The sequence below is a fragment of the Bufo gargarizans genome, chromosome 4 (genome assembly GCF_014858855.1).
Source record: "Bufo gargarizans isolate SCDJY-AF-19 chromosome 4, ASM1485885v1, whole genome shotgun sequence".
NCBI classification, from domain to species: domain Eukaryota; kingdom Metazoa; phylum Chordata; class Amphibia; order Anura; family Bufonidae; genus Bufo; species Bufo gargarizans.
This window is the reverse complement of record NC_058083.1, coordinates 295,913,708-295,930,628: the sequence shown is the minus strand read 5'-3', so window position 1 is coordinate 295,930,628 and position 16,921 is coordinate 295,913,708. Positions and strand designations below refer to the sequence as shown.

At 45.2% G+C, this 16,921-nt stretch overlaps 1 long non-coding RNA gene across 1 annotated transcript in view; it reads right to left on the bottom strand.

The window, feature by feature from the left end:
• Window positions 1-9,299: 9,299 nt before the first annotated feature.
• Window positions 9,300-16,921, bottom strand: part of LOC122936211 — a 60,302-nt gene continuing 52,680 nt past the window's right edge. Inside the window, exons 2-3 of the long non-coding RNA XR_006388895.1 lie at window positions 12,689-12,863; window positions 9,300-10,644 (exon numbers count right to left, since the gene is read on the bottom strand). This is a non-coding gene — a long non-coding RNA (uncharacterized LOC122936211). The remainder of the gene's footprint in view (window positions 10,645-12,688; window positions 12,864-16,921) is intronic.

The following is a 16,921-nucleotide window of genomic DNA, read 5'->3' as shown; positions in this document are numbered from 1 at the left end:
GAAATAAGAAGGCTTTATTGGAAATCAAGCCGTAGCAAAAGTCCAAACGGATGGCTAAACCGAAGCAGGGTCTTGCGTAGACAGAGGTCAGGAACCAGGAGGGTGGTCAGACGAAGCCAGGATCAGGAACCAACGGGGTAGTCAGACGAGGCCAGGATCAGGAACCAGAAGCAGCAGCAGTCTTAGAAGCATGTGAACACAGGAGGACCAAGCAAGGAACTGAAGCCACAGACCTTCTATATATATGAGCTAGGCATCCAGCTCCTCCCAGTGGGAAGGAGGAGCCGCAGGGTGGGAGGCTACAAGAAACCCAGAAACCAAGATGGCCGCCAGCACATGTCAAACGAAGGAGAACAGTGAGAAGGTAAGACCATGACAGTACCTCCCCCTCAAGGGCCCCTCCTCCGCGGAGTAAGGAACGGTTTCAGAGGGAAGCGTGCGTGGAAGGCTCGGAGCAACGCAGGAGCATGGACATCTGCGGAGGGAACCCAGGAACGCTCCTCTGGACCATAACCACGCCAATGGACCAAAAACTGCAACCGACCGCGGACCAGGCGTGAGTCCAGGATATTGCTCACCTCATATTCCTCACGATTGCCCACTTGGACCGGACGGGGCCGAGGAACCGAGGAAGTGAAACGATTACACACCAATGGCTTCAACAGGGAGACATGAAACACGTTGGAGATCCGCATGCCAGGAGGAAGCGCAAGGGCATAGGCTACCGGGTTTACCCTGTGAAGCACTCGGAAGGGACCAACAAAGCGAGGCGCCAGCTTGGGAGTGGGCACTCGAAGGTTGAGGTTGCGGGTGGACAACCATACACGGTCTCCGACCTGGTAGGAAGGAGCGGGCGCTCGTCTGCGATTAGCCTGGAGTCTCTGGCGTTGCGCAGAGACCTCAAGGGACCTCTGGATCTGTACCCAAGAAGTACGTAGGACGGAAAGGTGATCCTCCACAGCCGGAGTATCCTGGGGAGAGAATACCTCCGGTAACACGGCAGGTTGGAACCCATAATTGGCCATGAAGGGAGACGTCCCAGAGGAAGAGTTCACCGCCGTGTTCCTGGCAAACTCAGCCCAAGGCAGGAGGTCAACCCAATTGTCTTGGTGATCGGAGACATAGCAACGAAGGAATTGCTCCAAGGCCTGATTGGATCGTTCTGCGGCCCCATTGGACTGAGGGTGGTAGGCCGAGGAGAAAGAGAGATGAATCCCCAACTGGGAGCAAAAGGCGCGCCAGAACCTGGACACAAACTGACTCCCCCGATCCGACACAATCTCCTTGGGCAAACCGTGCAACCGGAAGACCTCCCTGGCAAAAATCGAGGCCAACTCTTGTGCAGAGCGTAACTTCTTGAGAGGAACACAGTGGCACATTTTGGAAAACCGATCCACAATCATGAGAATGACCGTATGGCCTCGGGATGCAGGGAGGTCCACAATGAAATCCATCCCCAGGTGTGACCATGGACGCTCCCCGGTGGCTATGGGTTGCAAAAGGCCCAACGGAAGGTGCCGAGGGGACTTACTCTGGGCACAAACGGAGCATGCCGCTACATATGCGGCGATGTCGGAACGTAGAGAAGGCCACCAGAACAGACGTGAAACCGCCCAGGACAGCTGATTCTTTCCAGGGTGCCCCGCGGCCTTGGAGTTATGGTAGGTTCGCAACAACCGAGTGCGCAACTCCTCAGGCACAAAACATCTGCCGTTGGGTCTCCCAGAGGGAGCACCAGATTGAGCTGCCAAAATCTGCTCACCCAGAGGAGAGGTCAGGCTGGTGCGAATAGCGGCCAGGATCTGATTCGGGGGTATGACCGTAGTCGGAATCGACTCCTCCCCGGACAGCTCGGAGTACTGCCGTGATAAGGCATCCGCTCTGATGTTCTTGGAGCCGGGTAGGTAGGAGACCACGTAATTAAAACGTGACAAGAACAGAGCCCATCTGGCCTGACGTGGTGTCAATCTCTTGGCCTCAGAGAGGTAGGTCAGATTCTTGTGGTCCGTCAGGATGAGAACCGGAACCACCGAGCCCTCGAGCAAGTGCCTCCATTCTTTAAGGGCCTGCACGATGGCCAATAACTCCCTGTCACCAATCTGATAGTTGCACTCCGCGGAAGACAGTTTCCGGGAGTAAAACCCACAATGAAGCAGAGGACCCTCTGGTGTTCTACGCTGAGACAGGAGGGCGCCTACTCCCGTCTCAGACGCGTCCACCTCGAGGACAAAAGGCAACCCAGGGTTGGGATGCGACAGAATCGGAGCCGACACAAAGGCGTACTTTAGAGCCTCAAAAGCTCGGATGGCCTCGAGCGGCCAGACCTGAGGATTACTGCCCTTCCTGGTCAGATCCGTGAGAGGCTTGGCTAGCATGGAAAAGTCCCTGATGAACTTCCGATAATAATTGGCGAAGCCCAAAAAGCGCTGCAGGGCACGAAGCCCACTGGGCTGGGGCCACTGTAAGACAGCCGAAACCTTCTCAGGATCCATGGAGAACCCCTCAGCGGAAATGATGTAACCTAAGAAGGTTACCTGGGATCGGTGAAATTCGCATTTCTCAAGCTTACCGAACAGCTTGTTCTCTCGTAAGCGTTGCAACACTCGTCTGACATCCAGAATGTGGGCCTCCATGGATGCAGAATATACCAAGATGTCATCCAAATAGACCACCACACACTGCTGCAACAGGTCACGGAAAACATCGTTGATGAATTCCTGGAAGACTGTGGGCGCATTGCACAACCCAAAGGGCATAACCAAGGATTCATAATGACCGGTCCTGGTGTTAAACGCGGTCTTCCACTCATCGCCCGCCTTGATCCTTACCAGGTTATATGCCGCCCTCAGGTCGAGTTTGGTAAAGACCGTGGCCCCTTTGAGGCGATCGAACAGCTCGGAAATCAAGGGTATCGGGTAAGCGTTCTTGATCGTGATGCGATTGAGACCCCTGTAATCGATGCAAGGCCTCAACTCGCCGCCCTTCTTTTTCACAAAGAAAAATCCAGCCCCTGCCGGGGACGAGGATTTGCGAATGTGTCCGCGTGAAAGCGCCTCCCTCACGTACTCCTCCATGGCCTCATTCTCCGCTACCGACAGTGGATAGACTTTGCCACGAGGAGGAACGGCACCGGATTGTAACTCTATGGCACAATCGTATGGGCGGTGCGGAGGTAGGGCAACCGCGCGCACCTTATCGAATACATCCCGGTACTCTTCGTATTCAGGAGGCAACAGAGAGTCCGAGGAAGTACACAGCAACTTGACAGGCCCATGGATGCAACTAGCCCCACACTGCGGTGACCACGAGAGGATCTCGACCGATCTCCAATCGAAAGTCGGATTATGCTTCTGGAGCCAGGGGTACCCCAAGACCACCGAGTAGTGTGGAGACGAAATAACCTGGAGACAGACCGACTCTCTGTGAACGGCACCAATGGTTATCCCCACTGGAAGGGTCTCATGAGTCACGTGTGGCGGCAGAAGGGGTCTGCCGTCTATCGCCTCAAGAGCCAGTGGGGAACCTCGAGGCTGCAGAGGAATGGAATTGGCGGCAGCGAACACACTATCAATGAACAAACCACCAGCACCAGAGTCCACCAACGCCTGGGTCGTCACCGAGCCCCCGACCCAGGAGAGGACAACCGTGATCAGTGGTTTGTCAACACGGAAACCGGGGACAAGGAGACTCCACCCAAGATCTGCCCCCGACAGGACCTCAGGTGCGAGCGTTCTCCCGGACGGTTCGGACATGCCAACCGAAAATGCCCACCGAGACCACAGTACATGCATCGGCCCTCGCGTCTCCGGAGTACCCTCTCCCCCTCAGACAGGCGAGCAAACCCCCGCTGCATGGGTTCACCCCCAGACAAGTCATCCCCAGGAGGCGTGGGAGGAGAGGGAGGCACGGGTGGGACAGCAAACGTAGGCGCCAATCTGTTAGGAGACCTCCGCAGGCTCTCCTTAAAGGAAGGTCTCTCCCTGAGTCTGGTGTCAATCAAAATCAGGAAAGAAATAAGAGACTCGAGCTCCACTGGTAGGTCCTTAGCTGCAACCTCATCCTTCAAGGCATCAAAGAGACCATGAGAGAAAGCAGCGACCAGAGCCTCATTATTCCAGCCCACCTCTGCTGCCAGGGTACGAAACTCAATGGCGTATTCAGCTACGGATCGTGAACCCTGTCTGATGGACATAAGGAGCTTCGCAGCAGAGGCAGCACGAGCCGGCACATCGAATACCTTCCGAAGAGAAGCAACAAAACCGGAAAACTCGGCAACCACCGGATTGTTGTTCTCCCATAAAGGGCTGGCCCAGGCCAAGGCCTTGTCCGAGAGCAGCGAGATCAAGAAGCCCACCTTTGATCTCTCAGTAGGAAAGGCATGTGGCAGCAACTCAAAATAAATGCCCACCTGGTTAAGGAAACCTCGGCACTGAGTTGGCTCTCCCCCAAAGCGCTGTGGAAGGGGGGCAGAACCGGTCATACCCCGAGACACCGCAGGCGCAGCAACAGGTGTCGGGGTAGACTCTGGCGCAACAACCGGAGCGGCAGTAGGAGCGGGCCCAGGAGCGACAACCGACCCATCGGCAACGAAAGCGAAATGAGCTGTGCGTTCAAGCAGGGTTTGCAACGCCACAGCGAACCGACCCAACAGGTGATCCTGCTGATCAAGTCTTGCAACCAGCGTAGGTAGCGAGGATGGCCCTGTACCGTCAGAATTCATGGCTTGGTCCTAATGTCATGGAACCATGAACCAGACGTACAACAGAGATGAGTGGAAATAAGAAGGCTTTATTGGAAATCAAGTCGTAGCAAAAGTCCAAACGGATGGCTAAACCGAAGCAGGGTCTTGCGTAGACAGAGGTCAGGAACCAGGAGGGTGGTCAGACGAAGCCAGGATCAGGAACCAACGGGGTAGTCAGACGAAGCCAGGATCAGGAACCAACGGGGTAGTCAGACGAAGCCAGGATCAGGAACCAACGGGGTAGTCAGACGAGGCCAGGATCAGGAACCAGAAGCAGCAGCAGTCTTAGAAGCATGTGAACACAGGAGGACCAAGCAAGGAACTGAAGCCACAGACCTTCTATATATATGAGCTAGGCATCCAGCTCCTCCCAGTGGGAAGGAGGAGCCACAGGGTGGGAGGCTACAAGAAACCCAGAAACCAAGATGGCCGCCAGCACATGTCAAACGAAGGAGAACAGTGAAAAGGTAAGACCATGACACCAGCACATATTTATAGGGCTTATTGGGGGTGGGAGCATATTGTCTCTCAGGATCCAATTGGAACAATCCTGGTAGTTCTTAGCAGGCCTTGGGAAACATGTTTGTCAAGATACAGTTGAAACTTTGTTAAACAATACTGGTATCTGCTATATACAATACATGAAAAGGGTTATTTTACATTGAACAGGTTTTATCTACATGCTAATAAGTTGAATAAGTTGCTGTCATTGTATGTGAAGTGAGATGTTAAATAGCCTTTTGTTCAGGCAGGCTGCTATTGTGTCCAGAGGTTGTGAGATATGTTAATTTGAGGTACTGCATTCCACAAGAGATGAGGCTTGTATAATATATGTCTAATCTGTGATGTATCAAAAGTAAGATTTATGAAAAATCCCTTTCAATCCAACCATTGATCCCAACTTTTATATATATATATATAAAAACGGGATCACTGTATGTTTTCCTCCATCTAAGGCCTTGTGTGTGTGTGTGTGTGTGTATGTATATATATATATATATCTATATATATGTGTGTGTGTGACACATGAAGACACTAAAGACTATGGAGGAGATAAAAAAAAACTTCTGTGTAATTTGGTGCACAGTAGGAAAAAATCTCCCGCATAGTGAAAAGAGAGAAGAAAGAAAAGTAAGAAAAAACATAAGGCATGCAAGCTCTACACATAGATAGGATATTCGGGTTGGACCTTTCACTAGGCTAACCCTGCCCTCCATGGCACATGGCTGCCCAGTAATGTTACAGATAGGCAGGTACATTCCACCTCATGCCTTGACCAATAGAAATTCCTTTTAGACCTGGAAGGTACATATTCGCACATTTCCTGAGAGTGCCGGTGGGTGGCGCTCAAACACTCACCATTCACTACCACACCCAGATCACGTGCAAATGCTCCCAAATGAATCAGCCCTTTTTTTAAACAAATGTGGCCCTAATCGGACAACATCTATTTTATCTGGTACAAATATGCTACTGACCCACAGTGAATCTCTGTTAGACATGGTTCCGAAAGGGGGGATCAGTCCCTGAGGAAGGTCTTTAAAAACAGGGTCGACCAAGAAAGGTGATATAGCATTCACATGGACACCAGTCCCACCAACCATTGTTTCATGTTGGGGCGCCCATGGTTCAGTGAGACCGGCATCAGCATGCTATACCCCACCGTTGCTGATGAGGACCCGCTGGTAGCTTTCACTAAGAACATTGCTCTCAGAGCCAGCAGCCATTAGATCCCTCTCAAACCAACGGTGGCGGCTTTCACATGGGAAGTAGGAACCAGAGTGCTGATCTATAGACCTACATACCATTCCTAAGCTAAAAAGAAAGTCTACTATAGTCATCCTATGCTTAATAAAACTTTCCACGACAATTCCCTCCTCTCTGTAATATGTCCCCTGTGTTCTTTGAATCTCTTGATGAATCTTCGGTTTCCTCAGCTTGCCCTCGTCGATTGTGGTGCTCCTTGGGTGTTATTGCCTCCATGATGATGCTCCATCCTTCGGTTCGATTCTTCGGGGAGTTGACTCTGAGCAAGGTCCTGATGTGGTAAGGTGTGGCGTGGCGATGAACGTTTAGTTGGACATCCTTTCCATCAAAGACATAGGTTGATCCGTGGTGTATCTGGGAGCTGCGATGAGGATGTGATTATCTGCACGTGACTGGGCGATCCGATCGATCAAACAGCAGGAGCATCTCACCAGGATATATATGATAAAGAGAAAAACAACAACATGAGGATATATATTTCTATTTCCTTCAACCAGTTGCCTATGGAAAACAGGAAATCTCTAAAACCACCCAAAGCTGTGAAAGGATTCCATCCCTCATTAGTAATAGCCCTATCTATGCCCTGAATTACAGTGACCTTATCCATACGGGCCTGAATTTTATCCCTGGTATCCGCAGTCCTCTCCTATAAACTCACAGAAACCCCCCCTTAGAAGCTAAAAGATAATCCAGTGCCATCTTTTCCTCTAAGACGAGGGTTGGGTTGATGCACCTGTTGGCAAGGGAAACAAAAGCGAAATATCATCATAATCAATGTTTAATTTTTCAATCAGTTTTGTCACATATTCCTCTTATATCTGCTGCAAGTCTCTAGGCATCAGAATTAATGGACTCATTGTCCATGGGGTTGGGAAGGGTCTCCCCATCCAAATACTACTCCTCCCTTTGACCATAGACCGTTAGCGTCTTTGGTCATCCCTTAAATCTTTGATGCCCTTGCATATATTGTTCTACTGGGCTGTGCAGACTGTACAATAGGCTGATTAGTATGCTCAGACAAAACCTGTTCCTCAGGTTCTTTGAAACCAGAAACTGTGGTAGAGTCAAGTGTGTGCATATCTCATCATCTGATTCTGTTGTTTATTTTGTTACTAAAGGGTACAATGGCACATATGGGGGTGGGACAGGAGTTGGAGTCACAAAGGGGGTTTCACTTTGCTGTCTTGTATTTGAACTGCACAAGTCAGTCCAAAACTTTTGCACAGATAGCCATGCTTGGCCGCAAGTATTCATATACATTTTATTCCAGTGAGGGTCTCCTTTGTACCATGGAAAAGTGTCTATGTCATTAAGACATAGGCTCTTGATCATGGCCATATAAAAGTCTGAAAAAGACCCTTCTTTTGGGAACGGGTCGGTACATTTCATTCCTTCTGTCCGTTTACACATATTATCAACCCAAGGATCAGTATAAAATGGTCCTAAACACCTCTGGACAAACATTTTTGGACTTTCCCCCAATTCATTTTTAGGAGACAGTTTCACCAAAGAGATTTGCAGCAGACTTAGGGTACATGATTTTCAGTTCCAAATTTTAAAATTCTGTTTCTTTATGGGATCCTTCTTACCATAAGAATTGCCCATTTTTACTTAGCTAAAATATACAGTGAGATCAGCTGAATTTGGAGGTTTATCAAAGGATGATTATGTATGTGTTCAGTGCAAAAATACTTACTGATAAACCTTATGCTTATCAGTCTTGTGTTTTTTTTTTATCCTATTTCTTCTAATTCAGGTTCATAACTACTCCTGAATTTATGGCAGATTTTTTAACTATTCTGGATGGTATTACTTCTAATTCAGGCTCATATTACTCCTGAATCTATGGCAGATTTTAAACTATTGATGGCCAATTTTATACCTTCAATTTCAGCATGAACTCACATACAATCTATACATAATCTATACACAGTCTATACAGTAAAATTCAACCTTATATATATATATATATATAACGACTAAAAATGCTTAAGCAACTATATAGCTATATACAGGTTTTAGCAAAGGATATTCGTTGCACACAATACTGTTTTTCAGATTAGGGGACTACAGACCCCATTTTTTCTTCAGGAATATCAGATTCCTGTGGGACTTCAGATCCCTCTATTTCTTTAGGAATATCAGATACCTCTGGGACTTCAGATCCCTCTATTTCCCAGATTCCTGGGAGACGCTTATCAGAAGCGCTTACCGGGTTCAAATAATCCACTCTTACAGTATAGGGCAGTAATAATATATATCTTAAATATAGAATCACTTACCCGATATTGTATTTTGGTGGATCCCACTTCTGACACCAAACTGTTAGCGGTTTTTCTCAGGCAGGTTTATGATGGTTATATGATGAGGCATCAGACCTCCAACCCATGAATATTTCCCTGTGCAATGAATATCCGGTTTGCTTCTAATCAGGAGATAAATTTCAACCCAGACTCAACTTAGGTTGTTAAATATCTGAAATCTTTATTTCCCAGCACATATTTATAGGGCTTATTGGGGGTGGGAGCATATTGTCTCTCAAGATCCAATTGGAACAATCCTGGTAGTTCTTAGCAGGCCTTGGGAAACATGTTTGTCAAGATACAGTTGAAACTTTGTTAAACAATACTGGTATCTGCTATATACAATACATGAAAAGGGTTATTTTACATTGAACAGGTTTTCTCTACATGCTAATAAGTTGAATAAGTTGCTGTCATTGTATGTGAGGTGAGATAGTTAAATAGCCTTTTGTTCAGGCAGGCTGCTATTGTGTCCAGAGGTTGTGAGATATGTTAATGCAAGGTACTGCATTCCACAAGAGATGAGGCTTGTATAATATATGTCTAATCTGTGATGTATCAAAAGTAAGATTTATGAAAAATCCCTTTCAGGGAGGTAAAGGTGATAGTTCTGGAGGTGCAACATACTTTTTGAGCAACGATTTATGAAAAGCATTATGAATTTTAAAAGTTTGAGATAGCTCTAGGCGAAATGCCACGAGGTTAATGACGGCAACTATTTTATCAGGAGCGATAAACCTAGGACCCAATTTCCAAGAGGGAACCTTTAACTTAAAATTCCTAGTGGACAACCACACATAGTCATTTACCCCTAGGTCCGGACCTGGGGAACGTTTTTTATCAGCCATACATCTGTCTCCCATATTTTTTTAAGTTGCTTTGAACCTTTCGCCATACAGAAGAGAGTGATGACATAAACCGTTCTTCCTCAGGGATCCCAGAAGGCTCCCCCTCACTGAAAGTGCAAAATTGAGTATGAAAACCATATGCAGCAAAAAATGGTGACTTACCAGTTGACTCTTGATGGCGATTGTTTATAGCAAACTCTCCTAGAGGTAAGATGACCATTCCTCCTGATTTTCAGACACAAAACACCTAAGGTAAGTCTCTAGGTTTTGGTTGGTGTGTTCTGTCGGGTCGTTCGACTGCGGATGGAAGGCTGAGGAAAAGGACAAATGTACCCCAAAACGAGAACAAAAAGCTCTCTAGAATTTAGAAATAAACTGGGTTCCACGATCCAAAACAACATCGTAAGGGACCCCATGAAGCTTCACTATTTCACTGTTAAAAACCTGAGCCAGGGTTCTAGCATTTGCAACACGGGTAAGACAATGAAATGCACCATTTTACTGAACCTGTCTACTACTACCAGGATAACAGTTTTACCCACAGATACAGGTAGGTCAGTAATAAAATCCATCGACAGGTTTGTCCACTGCCTGTTGGGAATGACCAGTGGTAACCCCGCCGGACAAGTATGAGTGACTTTAGCAAGTGCGCAGGTTGTACATGTGGGCACAAAATCAACTACACCCTGGTGCGACCTCAGCCACCAAACATTACGAGACAATAGATCTGAGGTTTCCCTAATACCTGGGTGCCCAGCGAGTACAGAGTTATGGTGTTCTTTTAATATTTTAAGGCTCAAATTCAAAGGCATCCCCTGGGGGCAGGTGACCGAAGCATCCCCCTGAGCCTCCAACACCATCCCCTCCAGATCTGATTGTAACACAGAGACAATCACCCCTTTCTGGAAAATCGACACCAGATCGTCAACATCACCCCCTCCAGGAAAACTTCGGGACAGCTCATCAGCTTTGGTATTTTTTGCCCCTGTATAATAGATGACAACAAAATTAAACCTGGTAAAAAACAAAGACCACCTAGCTTTTATAGAGGTAAGATGTTTAGCAGACTCAAGGTATAACAGATGAGCAGCCCCCTCCAAAAAGTGACACTGTTTCTCAAACGCTAATTTAAAAGCTAAAAGTTCACTGTTGCCTATATCATAATTCTTCTCAGCTGCAGACAATTTCTTAGAAATGAAAGCACAAGGATGCTATTTACTTGGAGACGGACCCTGGGACAGTACCGCTCCCACCCCCACCTCCGATGCATCAACCTCCACAATAAAAGGTTCGGAAACATCAGGCTGAACCAGTATGGGTGCTGAGGTGAAACTCTTCTTCAGTGATATCTGTAAAGAATAAATCAAGGCAACTGGACTTACTGTAGATTCCTTGAAAACGTTTCACTCGTTCTTTCAACGAGCTTTCTCAATTCTGAGTGACTGTACAAGAATTCTCTGGGAATAAATATGTAACCGAATCATCATCTGGTAATTATACCCAGCGTGGGGTCAGAGGTAATTATACCCAGCATGGGGTGAAAGGTGTTGATTCCATTATCCTAATTGGAGTCAGTAGGTGATAATGACCTCCCAGAAAAAGCTGTCAAGACAGCATTGTATGTGGCAGACAATAGATGTCTAACTATTGTCTGCCACATACAATGCTGTCTTGACACCTGGTATAATGACCTCTGACCCCATGCTGGGTATAATTACCAAATGTTGATTCAGTTACATATTTATTCCCAGAGAATTCTTGTACAGTCACTCAGAATTGAGAAAGCTCGTTGGAAGAACGAGTGAAACGTTTTCAAGAAATCTACAGAGAGTCCAGTTGCCTTGATTTATGCTTTACAGATATCACTGAAGAAGAGTTTCACCTCGGCACCCATACTGGTGTGGCACCTGAGGGGTTAATTGTGCGGATCACAGCCCCCTGTAAGAGATCGGGTGGTGCCAGGCAGCAGGGGGCAGTTATGTACACAGTTTTTAGTATATTCTAACTTGAAGCGTCCCCATCACTATGGGAACGCCTCTGTGTTAGAATATACTAACATAGAGGCGTTCCCATGGTGATGGGGATGCTTCAAGTTAAAATATACCATCAGATTGGAGAAAACTCTGATCCAATGGTATATTAATAGGGACTCCTGACTTTACATTGAAAGTCAATGGGGGACGGATCCATTTGCAATTGCACCATATTGTGTCAATGTCGAACGGATCCGTCCCCATTGACTTGCATTGTAAGTCGGGACTGATCCGTTTGGCTCCGCACGGCCAGGCGGACACCAAAACGCTGCAAGCAGCATTTGGGTGTCTGTCTCCTGAGCGGAATGGAGTTGGAACGGAGCCAAACTGATGCATTCTGAATGGATCCGCATCCATTCAGAATGCATTGGGGATGTATGGATCCGTTCGGGGCCGCTTGTGAGAGCCTTTAAACGGATCTCACAAGCGGAACCCCAAACGCAAGTGTGAAAGTAGCCTTAATTCACTAATCTGACTGGCTTTCAACACATCTGTATTTTATTAATCCATATTATGTATAAACATACATTAAAATATTAAAAATACGTTATTTGGTGATCCAGGCTTATAATATGCGGAGCTCAAGCATAAAACAAATAAAAAAACAAAAAATGGCCGAACTGGTATATTAAAACTGTACTTTTTGGACAGTAATTCAGCAGACGTTAAATGCTCATATGTTATTGTTCACATTAATTAGTGATTCAGCAGATATCAATGCCCATATGTTGTCATTCACATTGATTGGGCTGCAGTTAGTCCTTGTGAAGATTACACGTTTAGGTTAATATTCAGATTTTGCATATATTCATGCGTTATTATGTTCATTCATGTGGATGATAGCAATGTGGAATCTAATAACTGGCAATTTGCGGCATCTAGTTTAGGGAGGGTGCTAATTTAAAGAAGCAAAGTCTATAGTATATGTGCGCTGTGATGCTTGATAGTTTATAATATGTTCATACTAAAGCCAGGTGATTTTTGCAGGTTACTCACAACTGTAATCCTCTCTGCGGGATTCTCCACCACTTGTGTGTGTCCTCGCTATGTGTTTCTTGTTCGGATCGCGTTACTTACAGCTGGCTCAGAACAGACTCAGCGGCTCCACTCACCGCCGCTTTGGAACACAAGCGCACCAACACTCAGTCCTGCTATAGCGCTGTATGCCAATCTGTAATTAAAAAAATCAACTATGGTCAGATGTTTTCAGGGTTCGGTTGCACTGCACAGAGGAATAGAAAAGGAGCTCAGGAATGTTGGATATTGACAAGCCAGAATAATCAGACACAGGATGTGCAAGTCTGTGGGTTGATATAGGGCGACAATTACTGGCCACAGAGCAGGTGCAATCATTAGCCAATCTCTGGATTCAGAAAACATGGCTAAACAAAACATGTCTCTCAGTGGCACAGAGGTATGGTGACAAAGAATTACTTGAAAGTGCAGAGTTCATGTTCTGACAGTATTCCTCTCTTTCAAAGAGTATCCTCAGGATGATAGTTGAGTGGGTTTGGTCACCGTATGGTCACAATAAAGTTCTTTCAACAACTGTGGAGGATGAATCTTTCTCACAGGCACCCATGAGTTAGCTTCATAACAATATCCTTGCCACTGAATCGAGTACCATAGTTAAATGCAAAAAAATACTGTGTCTGAGGTTGTAAATTACATCCTGGAAATGGATTGATAAGAGTGAAAAACTGTGAATCCTCATAGACTTTGGATGCTTTAAACAAAAGACTACTGGATAACATTGACCACAATTTCACATGGTCCAATTAATTTCTGATCTAGCCTGAGAGACAGTATTCTGAGCTTAAAGTGAATCTTGTCACCATGATTCTGGACTGTTATTTGCAGTAATACATGTACTAATGCAGATAAGGAGTCCAGATCACAATTTTTTTATTTTCTTACAGAAACTACATTGTTGGGTATTCTGTGTAGACTTGGATAAATAGTTGTGCAGCCTTTTACGCAGTTCCTTTTTGGGTACAAAGTGAGCATCTCGGTTAGATGGACGACTATTGCCAAAATTGTGTTCATGTTCTCAGAAGATGCAAATACTTTTCACCAACTCTTTGGGACAACACTACTCACACTGAAGCATTAACTTTAACAACATATGGTAAGTCTGGATTAGAATGAACCAAGGTACTGTAGGATCACAAGCATTTGGTAAACTTGACTTCAGCACTTGAAATCCACTTAAATGCAGAGTCTTTCTTAGCATTTGTGATTTTGGACAAATATTTTTTGAGACGTTCCTAGTAAATTGTTATAGAAATGTGCAAAACCTGCAAATCTTTGAACCTCCTTCACACTGTTGGACTTATGCCGGTCTAATAGGGCAGTATGTACTCTGACGTATGTAGAAAGTTTGATAATCTTGGATTTACCTCCAGTGTTCAGCTACAATATAATGTTGAATTTAACTAGGCTGCTAAGCAAAAGTTTAGAAATAACATTCATAGAGTTTCAATGTAATGCACTATTTGTACACTCCAATATATTTTTTTATTAGGGTTAATTGTTTCTTTGAAGTCTATGGGATATGGAAACAAGATTAGGTTCAGTCTATTTCATAGTCCGAACCCCATTTATGGCATATTACTTGTTACAGTCTTTATTGTAGGAAAAACCCCAAAAAGGGGTTATCCTATGAAAAATATTTTGCAGTTTTCAAACCAGCACCTGGATCTGAATACTTTTGTAATTGAATTTAATAAAGAATTTAGTATAGTCACTGAGTTATTCAATAAAATGTATCTTTTTAGCAACGTTTTTATTCTTATTTCTATTTCCACCTTAATGAAGTGGACACACATGCTCAGTTCCATCCAACTGCAGCAGAACAGACACACCCAGTGAGGCTGCAGCAGAAAAGACATGCCCTTGTGCTGCCAGCTTGATAGAAATGTAGCAGAGCAATTGATGCAATAAATGGGGAGATCTCTGATCTATGCGAGGTACAAGGCTGGTTATAGTTGTGTTAGAAAAAGATTGTCATGTACTGTATTAATGTCCTGTTTTCATTTTTTACATTAATCAAGGGATAACCCCTTTAAATAACTACAGAAATGTATGATTTATGTTTTTTCAATTTACTTTATTTGTTTTTATTGACAACTTTATAATAGATTATTCATCATAAATACCTAAGTAACAACTTCTGTAACAGCAGCTGCACATGTAAGCCAAGGAGGAATTTACAGAGCAACATGAGAACCATATATTTGGATTAGTTTTAATCATGAATTGAAATATCATCCTTACTATGCCTTACGGACATTATTCAAAAATGTTACGGATGATGGGAATACACAGACTAATCATTATTAGATCACTCAGGCATAGAAAATTAATTTAGTCTCGTGTAGGAATTTTGCTACATCTCACCCCCTGCATCATGTGTAATTTCCATTTCTGTTACAGCGTTCAGTATTGCTGCTATGATACTGGTTGCTGATAGGTGACTAGGAAATATATACATTAACATACTTTTTTCATAACAAAAAAACCTCTTCTGCTTCTTTGGTTCTCCAATACTGCAATACTTTCCTTGAGACTTCCTAATTAGGGAAAAAGGCCGACATCGCACCCCGATGTGACCACTGGCATGTCTTTTAGAACTACCCAATGTAGTGTAGTGGCTAATGTCTTCACCGTAGGTCCTTCTCCTACGTATGAGTGGGTGTACAGGAAAATGTCTTAGCTCACGAACATAACTGCTTTTAAGTAGTCCTACAAGTACCCTTTATCTTAAGCACTCCCGTTAGGTGCTGTAATAAATGAAGTTACAGGAGAAGATTTATGAAACTGTCTAAAAGAAAAACTGTCTTTGTTGCCCAAAGAACAGAACATGAAATAAAAGCTGTGCTGTGATTAGTTCTTATGAGCAACAAAGGTTAGATAGTTTCATAAATCTCTCCTATTTGTCTTCTGTCCTTTTTTCTTCTTATAATATATTTATCATTTTTATTATTATGAATATATATATATATCTTTACTGATTAGACATAACATTAAGACCACCAGTCTAATATTGCACAGGTCCTCCTAAGACAACTAGACAGCCTGGAATCATTGAGGCGGTGTGGAGGTCACTGTTATAGGGGGTGGGGCATTGTGCAATGTCACGGTTAAGGTTGTGGGGTGCTGTGGAGATCATTGTTAAGGGGTCAGAGTGCTATGCAGGGTACTGTTAAGGGGGTGAGACGATGTAAAGGTCACTGTTAAGGTGGTTTGTTTCTTTGGAGGGGGTTACTCTTAAGGGGGTGGGCAGCTGTGGAGGTGCTGTGGAGGTCACTGTTATAGGGGGTGGGGCATTGTGCAGGGTCATGGTTAAGGGGGTGGGGTGCTGTGGAGATTATTGTTAAGGGAAAGGCCACTGTGAACGTCACTGTGAAAGGATGGGGTGCTGTGGAGGTGACATTTAAGGGGTGCAGGGCTCTGTAGAGGGGACAGTTAAGGGGGTGGGGCACGTGGAGGTTACTGTTAAGGAAGTGGGCACTGAGGAGGTTACTGTTAAGGGGGCAGGTGCTGTGGTGGTCACTGTTAAGGGGGCAGGGCACTGTTTAGGTCACTGTTAAGGGAAGGAACACTGTGGAAGCCACTGTGAAGGGATGGGGCGCTGTGGATGTCACAGTTAAGGAAGGGGGCACTGGAGGTCACAGTTATGGGGACACTGTGGATATCTTTTAACCATACACACAAACATTAAATTAAATAGTCAAAATATACCTGTGCGAAGCTGGGTCATTCTGCTAGTGTCCTATATGATGCTTAGTGGACCCTACATGGATCAGAAAAGTTTTTCCAGGACAACCCATATATGTTCGAATGGATTGAGATCTCAGGAATTCAGAGGCCAAGACATCTTGAACTGTATGTTGTGTTCTCCAAGTTCTGTTGTCATGAAGAGGTGTACTTTTTTGGGTGGTACTATGTGTATCAAAAGTAACAGCCACCAACATGCAAAGACCCAAGATTTCACAGTAGAACATTTTCCAGGGTATCACACTACTGGCTTGCCATCTTCCCATATTGCAACCGGGTGCCACTTAAGTGACACGCATGTGCTTTGCTGTCCACATATTGCAAATGTGATTCATCAGACCAGGCTACCTTCTTCCATTGCTCCATGGTCCAGTTCTGGCCATGCTTGCACACTATAGAAAAAAGCTCTGGCCTCTCAGGTGGCCAGGACAATAGGAGCACACATAGGCT